Raw genomic sequence first — 11,601 nt, forward strand, 5'->3', positions numbered from 1 at the left:
GCGCTCCGCGACCACAAAAATGCGGAGTCTTTACACAAAAATTGGGCTTTTAACCCCAAAATTGACCCGAGGGGACCTGTTCCCAACATCATATAATATACAAGGTCTGAACACTATACATAGGGACCTCGGCCTGTTCCATAGAAGTAGAAATATTTCGGACATCCTCTAAGATTTCGGGTGAACAATCGCAGTGAAGAATTTCAGAAGCCTTCTTGTGATTCTCGAATAGACAAAGGAAAGATTCAAGTTCGGATATCTCTGATTTTTAGGTGGCCTAGTGTAGAGATGAGTTAAGACATCTCTGTTGTTCGTATAAGGAGATTACAGTGCTGAGAAGAGAAGTTAAATTTAGATTTCAAGTTGCAGAAGAATATCAAGGGACAACTAGGATCCTTTTGTGCTAAACAAGTTAGGATAGCCCGGTGTAACAAGTATTTTGGTATAGGAACTCAGATTGCAGTTACAAGTATTCAGGTGACATTGTAGTGATGTGGCTCAGTACTATCATAGTATGAAGGACTCAATAAGATATCTATGACATGTCAGTGACAAGGTGCTAAGAAGGGAAAAGCGGAAGAGGAGACAAGAAGAAGAAAATAGCAGATCTAGCATCTTTGTCTTGGATTGGGTAATAGGTCAAGGGTCTTGGTCTTGTTATTCATCAATTGGAATATCTATAAGAAGAATTTGTGCGGGTTTTCCTCTCAAAGAGTGAGAGAGTTTGGCCCTGGCTGATAGCCTACATTCCATGTCTCTTGTCTATTTATGCTCATGCATTGGTAATTGTTTGATGAAGAAGAACACTAATAACTTAAGCAACTAGAAGATTATAATCTAATGAAGTAAAAGTCACTCACAAGCAGTTACTAATCGAAGAGAAATCACCTAATGATAATGCCCTAGATTTATCAACAACGACCTCCCATGGTGGAACAAAAGAAAGACGAGGGGGTAGGAGATCCTTTCAAAATATTGGTTGAGGAAGCCCTTGAACGACAGAGGAACATGATGATGGACAAATTTGCCTAGATCCTTTGACGACTACCCACAGGTGATGCCTTTTCATCCATTAGCCACTCTGGAGGCACCACTCCTTTTAAGGTACAATTTAATTTTGATATTCCCATATTTGAGGGCCAAATAGATGCAAATGCTATAGATAAATGGTTAAATCTGTTGGAAGGATATTTTTCAATTCATGATTTTTCCAATCGGGAAAAGATTACTTTTGCACTTCTCAAAGTTGCCCCACATGTAAAGAATTAGTGGGAAACCTACTGTGAACAAAAGGACGAGGGAATCCTCACTGTTTACAGCCACACCCACTTGGAATTATTTCCAGGATGCCATCAAGGAACAATATTACCCTGTTGGGAGCTATGAAGATAAATACATAAAGTGGACCATGCTACGGTAGGGAAGGGACCAAGATGTGTCAGAGTTCACAAATGTTTTCCATACCCTTTGCATGAAACTAAGTATCAAGGATTTTGATCAACATTTGGTACTCAAGTACTGCGACTGTCTACACAAGTACATCCAAGATGAGATGAAGTTCCTAGACATCTCCTCGCTCAACACAACGTACCAATACACTGTCAAGATTGAGAAAAAGTTTAAAAATAAGAAGCAATACTTTAGATCTGTGAATTCGAAGCAAGGAAAAGGTGCCCCCAAACCATAGATAAAATGAAAAATCTAAGGTAGGGAAACCTAGGACAACCCATCGAAGTCGCAAGAAAAGAAAAACACCACAAATACAAAGAAGGACACGAGAAAATGGTGTGAGTTCCATAAGAGCTCCACTCACAACACAAGTGAGTGTTGAACTAAGCAGTGACTGGTGGCCGAGCTGAAATTCCGAATCAGATGCATGTTCCGACTCTGATTCAAAACCCAACAAGGGGAATGATAAAGGGAAGAAGATCATTGATACAAAGCCCAATGCCACTATAGCCACCACCAAGATATAGAATAATTAGCCTGAAGATCGAGAGTATGGGGAACGGCTTTACACTCACAGATGTGGGTGAAGGGTTCTCCGTTGCAGTTCATTGTTGATAGCAGGAGCCAAAAGAACCTTTGTTCAGCAGTGGTCGTGAAGTGGTTGGGCCTACCGACTACAACACATCCATAGCCGTACACCATCGGGTGGTTTCACTAAGGACGAGATCTCCGCATCAATCAACATTGTCACCTTCCCTACAACATCAAGCCCTTCATGGATGAAATACTATGTGATGTTTCTCCTCTTGAAGTTTGTGATGTATTATTAGGACAACCATACTTGTGGAATTGACATGCTATATATGAGTCTAGACCTCGCTCTATGATTATTACTTTGGAAAATAAGTTGTACAGGATACTAGAGATAGCCTCGCCTACCGCCATCTCTTTGATCACTACAAAGCAATGTAGTAAGATCATTTCAGATCATAATAAATTTGTTTTCCTTATAATTCGCCCTCAGGGCAAGAAGAAGTTTGCGGCCACGACTTCCAGACAAGGCTCCTATGTACAATAGCAGCAGATGGACAAGGTCGTGGAGGAGTACAGGGACATTTTCACCTCACCTACAAGGGTACCTATGCACTGTCAGGTCAAGCACTCCATCGATCTGACCTCGGGCGTGCCGCTACCCAATGGAATGATATATAGACTCTCTGTGATGGAGAACAATGAGATCAAGAGGAAGATTCAGGAGCTCTTCAAAAAGTGGCACATCAGGCCAAGCTCATCACCTTGTGGGAGCCTGATTGTATTGGTACAAAAGAAGTACGATACTTGAAGACTTTGTATTGACTATCGAGCGCTGAACAAGATAACTGTCCAGAATAGGTACCCAATCCCACAGATTGATGACCTTCTAGGCCAGCTCAAGGGGGCCAAATATTTTAGCAATATTGACTTGAAGTCCATTTATCACCAGGTTCCTATCGAACCCTCCGATGTGTGGAAGACTTCCTTCAAATATAAGGAGGGCATTTTTGAATGGTTGGTCATGCCTTTCGGATTGACGAATGCCCCCTCAAACTATGAGATTGATAGATGACATCTTGCAACCCTTCACCAATGCATTAGTGGTTGTGTATTTAGATGACTTCTTGATCCTCATCTAGAGTTGGGAAGAGCACCTCCACCATATTCGACAGGTCCTTCAAACCCTGTGAAATCACAAGTTGTGTGCCAATTTGAATAAATGAACTTTTGGCATGACCCGAGTTCAATATCTGGGGTACATCATTGATGAGAAGGGTGTGCATGTGGACCCAACCAAGATACAATTCATTCATGATTTTCCAGTCCCAACCACTCTAACAGAGCTCCATAACTTTCTGGGCCTTGCTATTTTCTACCGCATGTTCGTGTTGGGGCTCTCTCATATCACTTGGCCGTTAATTCAAGTCACCAAGGGCGGAGTGAAAGAATTTTTTTTTGGTTTGAAACCCAACATAAGGCATTTTCCGAGTTGAAGCATCACCCCTTCTCTCCACCAGTGCTCACATTACTAGACCTGCAACAACCATTTGAGATTGAGACAGACGCTGCCTATTATGCTATTAGGGTAGTTCTTACTCAGCAGGGGCATCCATTGGCTTACCATAGTGAGACGCTTTCAGACACAATCCAAAAGTATCCCACTTATGAAAAAGAAATGTATTCCATTGTGCAAGCCTTCAATCAATGGAAGCACTACATTTTGGGGAAGGAAAGGGTCATCCATGCAGACCATTGACCCCTGCAGTTCATACAAACACAAGGGAAGTTGCAGAGTGATCACCATCAGAAATGGTCCACATACCTGCAATAATTGCATTTGAACATTAATTACAAAAAGGGCAGCACCAATAATGTTGCAAATCGACCACTAGTCATGGCGCTGATCACTGTGCTCGAATCCTATGGGCATGAGACTTCGGGGTGGTTGCATCTTTACAAGAGTGATCCAAAATTCGATAGCACATGTCTGACACTCCTGGAAGGTAGGAAAGTTCCAAATTTTCACCCGGGACACATATGTGTTCCTTCAAGTGAGCATGCAAAGATGATTTGGGAGGTGCACTACAGTCAGGTCGCTGGACATTTTGGAGTAGAGAAAATAGTGGTAGTACTTGTTATCACTAGGAACTATAGTTCATATATATAAGGTTGTCCATAAGTTTTTATAAAGTCTTGAAGTCTTGTAAATAGGTTTATTAGTTTATGTCAATTTCAAATTTGAAATTCAAGAGTTGTGGATGAGAATTCGTGTAAAGGCAAGATCATTAGACACCCTCCATCATTGTTAGTTATGTCATGTCATGTCATTGGTACTTTGCGCAGCTTCGCAGCGCGGGTATGATGTCTTTGGTACTTGCGCAGTTTCGCAGCGCGGGTGTGATTGGTCAGTTTTGCTGCGAAATAATGTTTGCGTGTTTTCGTAGCGCTCTGTTTGTCAGCAATTTCGTAGCGCATCCTCTTAAATTTGAACTGCCCGCGCTACGAAATCGGAGTTTCAGGGTTTTTTGCAGCGTTTTTCTCTGAATGTCTAATCCGAGAGTAGTGAGTCACAAATCCGGTCATGATTGTCTTTTCACACCCTTTCTATGTCATGATTAGCCATTATTTTGCCATAAGGTCCGAAGTCATATAGTTGTGTGTCAGTTTGAAGGACGTTATAGGAGATGGTCATTTCATAATGAGTTCTTTATATCATATGAATGTTTTTGCTATATGAAAAGCCTGAGCTTTGTTTTAAACGGACTACTGCAAGCGAGCCTGCTCTCTACAGCTAAAGATTGTTTTCGCGCTGCAAACCACCATCATTCCCTTGTGTAAAAATACTTAAAGAAGCATGGAAAGAAAGGAGCACCGTTCTGGTAAATGTGTGAGAACAGAGCCGGAGGGGTTAGATGTAACTCTCAGGAATGAGGAGGTAGCAAAGGCATTTCGAAGTGCTGGTTGTTGGCGATTTTGTGAAAAATTAAAGGGTGGACATGCAGAAGTGACCAAGGCATTTGCATTGAACTTCACTGGACTGAATTCGAAGGTGGCCATGTTGGAGTTTCCGGTGTCCCCTGAAGTCATTTCTACTGTCACAGAAATCCTGAGGGGTGGCCAAGAGTGGTTCAAGAATTTCAAGTTTGACATGGGTCCGTGTAAGGAGTTCTTGAAGGCACCTTATGTAGATGAAGATCTCACTAAAGCTGTCCCAAGGAGCTATCTAAAGGAGAATTATGCTATGCTATTGACATGTATCCAGAAGTACCTGACATGTGAGGGTAGGTACAACAAAGTTTACTCATACCACTTCAAGCTGCTGTTACACTTCACTGGTAAGAGTTCAATAGACATACCTTTTTACTTGTTCAGGAGTATTAGCAAGATGTGTGATAAGATTCAGTTAAAGAAAGATGCTTATGAAACATCTCTTTTTCATCATGGTCTGGTTAAATTGCTGGTGTTGGATAGCCTACATAAAATTGGTAAAGACTGGGATTCATTTGTGTTTATGGCCGGTTTCCCAAGTAAAACGGGCCTCACTCCATTACCTGTAAGAGAAAGAGAAGAAAGGAGTGAGGAAACTACTTTGGCTGAAATTAGGAGAGAAATAACAGACCATAAGAAGCCCAAAGCTAAAACAAAGAAATCAGAGAGGTCTGTAACAGTTAAAGAAACACCTGAAGCATCAATGAAGAAAACTCCTAAGCCAGCAGTTAAAGAGATACTTGAAGCATCAGTAGATAAAACTCCAAAATCATCTAGAGTATCTGAAAAGGAAACCCCTAAGTCATCTCCTAAGGAAACACCTCAGTCATCAAAACAGAAGACTCACAAAAGAAAAAATGAAGCTAAATCCAGTGAAGTTGAAAGGGTTTCAAGGGTGAAAACTAGAGGCCAACTAAGCAAAGAAAAAGGAAAGTCAGTCCCTGTGGAAGAAAGTCCTATTTCAAAGGGTAGTTTAAATGACTTACTTGAAGCCATTGAATTGGAACAAGATCATCCAATCCAAATTGAACCACTTGAACTTGAGCAAGATCAATTGGTACCACCAATGCATATTGATCTAACACAATCCTCACCTGAAAGTTCTAAAAGGTCAAGGGCTTCTAAAAGGTTAAAGTTTGAAGAACCAAGTGAAGAATATGCCTTTAAACCACGCAGACCAGTGACTAGAAGGCAAATTAAAGAAGTGGAGAGAGCTCAGAAAGAGAAAGCACCTTCGGAAATGCCTAGGACAGAGGCACTTGAAATCTTCTCTGAAACAGTCCAAGCAGCTAAAAGCAAGAACAAGGATAATAAGGTTGTTATCAGTCAAAGTGGAAATGTGATTGCCATTAAGAAACAAGCTGGAGCAAGTAAGGAAATACTTCAGGTTCAAAATGTTTTTAAAGAAAAGGCAGTAAAATATACAAGCTATAAGAAAGCTGTAATGAAAGGTAAAACAAGTTTGATCAGTCAAGCTAGCTGAGTATCTGATGCCTATGTATGGACAGTGCCAGCTCTGAAGCGGGCAAAGATTATGAAACAAATGAATGCAAGTCTAAGAGCAGAGAACAAGAAGTTGAAGGAAGAAGTCATCAGCCTGAAAGGGAAGCTAGACAAACTAGCTAAATGATCCAAGGAGGAATGTGCTTCCCAAATTTTGATATATTTTGGTTATCATCTTTTTAAAAGCTTTTTGAGACTTTTTGATGTCCTTCCACCTGTATAGAATGACTGAAGAAATCACAGACTTGAGTTATTGTTGCTGTAAGGTTCATGTGTTTAATTTTGATGACCTACAGCAGTTTCGTAGCGCGCTACGAAACTGCTGTAGATGACTGTTTATATTGAAAGCTTGAGTTTGAATGCTGAGGTCAGCAAATGTTTAAAGAGATGACTTAATGCCAGCATGGAGACTATAGAAAGTCAGTCAGATGTTTAAAAAAGGATGCCAGGTGTAAGTATTCGAAGAAAAGGTGAAGTTTTATCTTTTGTTGAAAGTTTCACTTTATGTCCGAGTTTTTAGGGTTATGATAGAGCTGCTGAGGTGTTAAGTGATACACTTGTCTAGTTATGGGATGGCCAGATCATGAGTTTTCTTCAGTCACACGGGACTATCCAAGGATTAAATGGCTTGAAACTGGATCATTAATACATGAACACCGATGGGAGGCAGCAACCGTGAATATAGGCTTCATTTTCTTATTGGTTGATGAATCATCTATGCATCAGGCATCCGAAGCTGTTCATACATTGAATCTGTTGTCAGTTTGGTTTGGTTATTATTGTAATGCTACAGGTGGCAAGCTCCAAGAACGCAGCAAAGTATACGAGGAGAAAGACTTAAAGTGCCAATGTGATGGAGTCCTCTGTTTTCGTAGCACCATATCTCTTGTAATCAATTAGTTTGTTTATGATATAGTTAAGGTCATTAATGTCAAAATTCCGAGCTCCCTTCATGCTTGTTGAGGAGTCTCATGCAGTAGTGTTTTGATTGGCTATATATAGGAATAACTTTTATGTAAAAAAGGTTGGATACTTTATAGAAAAACAGAGTTGTTTTGGGCCATTGTAAGACCTTTTTTGACAGTAATAGTAAAACAGAGTTATTCTCTTCTCAAGATTCTCGATGGATTGTCATGTTCAAATATAATGATGGTGTTTTATACTTTATGTTCTTTTATAGTCTTGTTGTAATGCAATCACTCAGAATTCATAATCTTATGCTCTGACTTCCTGTGTGTTCAGCAAGCTATGTTTTGGTGGAGTATGTTTGACATGTAATGCTAAGAGCCTTGATTTCCATGAGATCACTGTGTTTTCCTTGTTTACTTAATATTATAGACTCCATAGCCCAATGAGAACCAGTTTGATGTGTTTCCAACCAGTTATGCTTTCATAAGTGAATAAAGAGTTAGCCATCTAGTGTTTGAAGGATTTTATCAAGAGTTTGTGAGAGAGCCCTCTCTGATCAAAGAGGCTAATCTTTGATCTAAAGTTAGGTTTGAAAGAGTTACATGAAATCTTGCTTGGTTGCAGCCCTCAGTAGTGATTTTGTGATAACAGTACTACAGAAGTATTTTTATTGGTTGAACCTTCGTTAAGATGTTGGAAAGTACATTAGATCCCACACCACTTGTTCCATTTCCAAACCAACCATAAAGAAGTAAGGCCTATATACTCCTCTGCTTACATTAGTCGACCTTGGGAATCCATCTCCATGGATTACATGTCGGGCCTTGCTTCTACCAAGCACGACAATGACTACGTTTTCATGGTCGTCAACAAATTCTATAAGATGGCCATTATAGTAGCTTGCAAGAAGAGTATCACAACAAAGGCCACTGCTAAGCTATTATTTGAGCGAGTGTAGATACACTTTGGGATCCCACAGTCCATTATCTCATATCAGGACATGTTGTAGCGGCTACAACCACCCTCCAAAATTTTTCCTTAGCCTGTTTTGGAGCCTCCCTACCAACCTTACATAGCACTTTGTCTTGCTTCGTCAAGTACTCAAGCTTCAGTGTTTTCCTCACCCAAAGGTAGCCTATCAATCACAGTTGATCCATTCCCCTCACAGGCTGCTTACCCGGACTTCGTCCAGCTGCAAGCTGAGCAGCTTCCCCTTGAAAATTGTGCATTTCTGGAGGCACCCAACCTTCCCTCCAGGAATTGTGCAATCCTCTCTAACAGCCTGTTGGGCTCTAGCATTGCATTGTAACACCCTCCTCCCACATCTACCCAAGCAATCGGCCAGCTGGGGTAAACATGCGACGAGAGGCCACTATCATAAGATTCAACCTCCTTTGTCAATTTAAGGAAACGAAATCAAAGGAACATCATATATTGCCATCCAACAACATCCAAATAACCTTAAGGAGACAATTCAACCACTCAGACTACCTATCCCTGGGTCCTACTGTTGTTTGAGAGACTTAGGGCAGGGTAACACTCCCTAGACACTACCCAGGTGAGTTAGTTTCAGGACTAACGCTCCCCAGACACTGTCCAGGTTCTTTATAACACTTCCCAGACACTTCCCAGGTGAGTTATTCTCAGAACTAATGCTAGCATTCTAGGATTTGAGCCACCCTTTTCGGCCCAGAGCCTGGGACACTGCCCAAAATGGAATGATCACTTAGAATTAGTAAGGATGCAAGGAAACAATGGTGAAAAATTAATAATATGAACAAGATCATCACCAAACCCCTACTAGCCATGACAGACATTTCGTCAAACATATCATCAACGTGTAACCTACAGGTGAAAATAACAAAATTAAGTGTAGGGAGCTCATACTTATCTGAGAATCGCTATGAACCCTCGTTCCCTCATGCCATTTGCTGCATTATCCTCCATTAACTCATAAACACATTATCCATTCATATAAAAGTAAAAACATGTTGAAATCCATACATAGTTGTTGTCATGAAATGTGCATATAACCAGCATAATAGGAACAAAAATGTAATCAATGTATTACCCATCAAATTCATAAATACATCAGTACCTTTAGACATGAAAATCAAGGGAATGTTTTTCTCATTAATGAATGCAATGAACCAACCGGAGATGGGACTACCACGTTCCACCCTACCATAGAATGGCTGAGCCAAATCTCTCTTTAGCCATTCACCCCCGTGCCATATTCCAAGCATGAATGTGAGATGTCATAGAGCACATCAATCAAAACTCATCTAGGGCTTCCATAGGCCATCCACCTCAACCCATCAAATAGTGATTCCACCTCACGGTCGGACATCACCAAAACAATCATCAAATTGGTCTCCATCCAAGCCTTCCAAGGCTTCCAGAGCGTTTTTCCAACCAAGGCTTCAAGAACTAGTAACTCAACCCACAACTTAAACAAGGCTTCCAGTTTGTTTGTCCAACCAAGGCTTCTAGGACCAGTAACTCAACCCACCAAGGGCTTTCAGAGTGTTTGTCCAACCAAGGCTTCCAGGACTAGTAACTCAACAAAAGTTGTTACAAGGCTTCCAGAGCGTTTTTTCAACCAGGGCTTCCATGACTAGTAACTCAACCCAAGTTGTTACAGGGCTTCTAGAGCACTTGTTCAACTAGGGCTTCCAGGACTAGTAACTCAACCCAAGCTATGGAAACATGAGAACCAACCAAAACAAAGAAACAAAAGTAAACCCACAATAACCATGGCTATCCAGGAAATGGCAAGGCTAGGCAATCCACTGTCAATCCCAGCCATCCTCCATGCCAATGACAGATCATAACCAAGAAACCACATGCATGCCAAAACTAGTGAAGAAATCATACACGCAACTCGATACCTACAAGAAAATATGATGTAGTTGCTAATGATGATGCCTTCTTGCACTTTCCTGCTCTTCCTTTGCCTTCTTGCTCCAAGAATCCAAGTATGCCACACCCTCCAAGAGTGATCCAAGAAAACTCTAAGTATCCAAGAGTATGTGAGAGAGAGAGAGAAAGAATAATGAGAGAGCTCCAAAACTAAATTGTTCAAGTCTTCACCACTGATCCTCAGAATCCTTTTTATTAATGAGGCCTCTATTTTCTTCATTTTCCATTATTTTCCTTCAATTTCCTCCTCACATGCAACCTATGACCTTTCACCTTCCTTTTCTCCTAATTTCCATTATTTTCATAAATAAAATGCCTCATGCCTTTTCAAAGCCTTAGCCATTGCCTTTGCCAATTTCCTTAGCCATAAAAAACCAAATGAACACCCACTAAGATGTTTTCCCCACCATTCAACTTGGAATACGTATCCCATCATCCGTGGTATTTATATATTTTTACATGGAATTTTCACCAGGGCTGTTACAGAACCCTCCCCCTTGGGGGAACACCGTCATCAATGTTCAATGACACCTATAACCAACATGACTGCTGAAAAAAATAAATAAATAAATAAAATAAAATAAAATACTGTCCATGGAGCTTTATAACATAGCTCATTACAGTGTTTACAATGAAAGACCTACTCAAAATCAAAACATCATGACAAATTGACAACATGCCACATAAGGGAGCTTTATAATATAGCTCATTATGGTATTTACAACAACCACATATACATATACATATGGAGGTAAGATGAATAAACCCACTTAATTTCAGCTCAAAATTCTTCACGGTTTCTGAGAAACGGGCCACCGCCATCTACAACCATTTTCATATTTTCTCGAAATCAGTGAGTTAGACTTAGCTCAAAAATAAATTGGAGAAGGGTTATGATGATATTAACTTGATGTCAAAAAATAAACTCAATTTGGCTTACCGTTTAGGATATATTAAAAAATATCAGTCGTTGTGCTTCTGGTGTTGTGTTTTTTGCTACATAAGAGTTTGTTGAAGTTTGAGATTTTGTACAGAAAAGGAAATATTCTAAGGGGGGGAGTATCCATATGCAGGATTTTTTACACATGCTGGAGGCATCAGTCAACTCATAAACCAACCAGAAGCATCTCAACCATCAAGTGTTGCACTTTAGCATTGTGTTTCTACATTTCTATAGATTTAAGAGGTTGGTGTTGTGCTTCCAGATAGACACGTTGCGCAACTGTGACATGGCACCAAATCAGCTCATTTTCGCCATCATCCATGCTAGATCATCCTCATCGACTCTAGAAGTTG

The sequence above is a fragment of the Pinus tabuliformis genome, chromosome Q (genome assembly GCF_031772625.1).
Source record: "Pinus tabuliformis cultivar Carrire ecotype Pingquan chromosome Q, CPIR1, whole genome shotgun sequence".
In the NCBI taxonomy this organism is placed as follows: Eukaryota; Viridiplantae; Streptophyta; class Pinopsida; order Pinales; family Pinaceae; genus Pinus; species Pinus tabuliformis.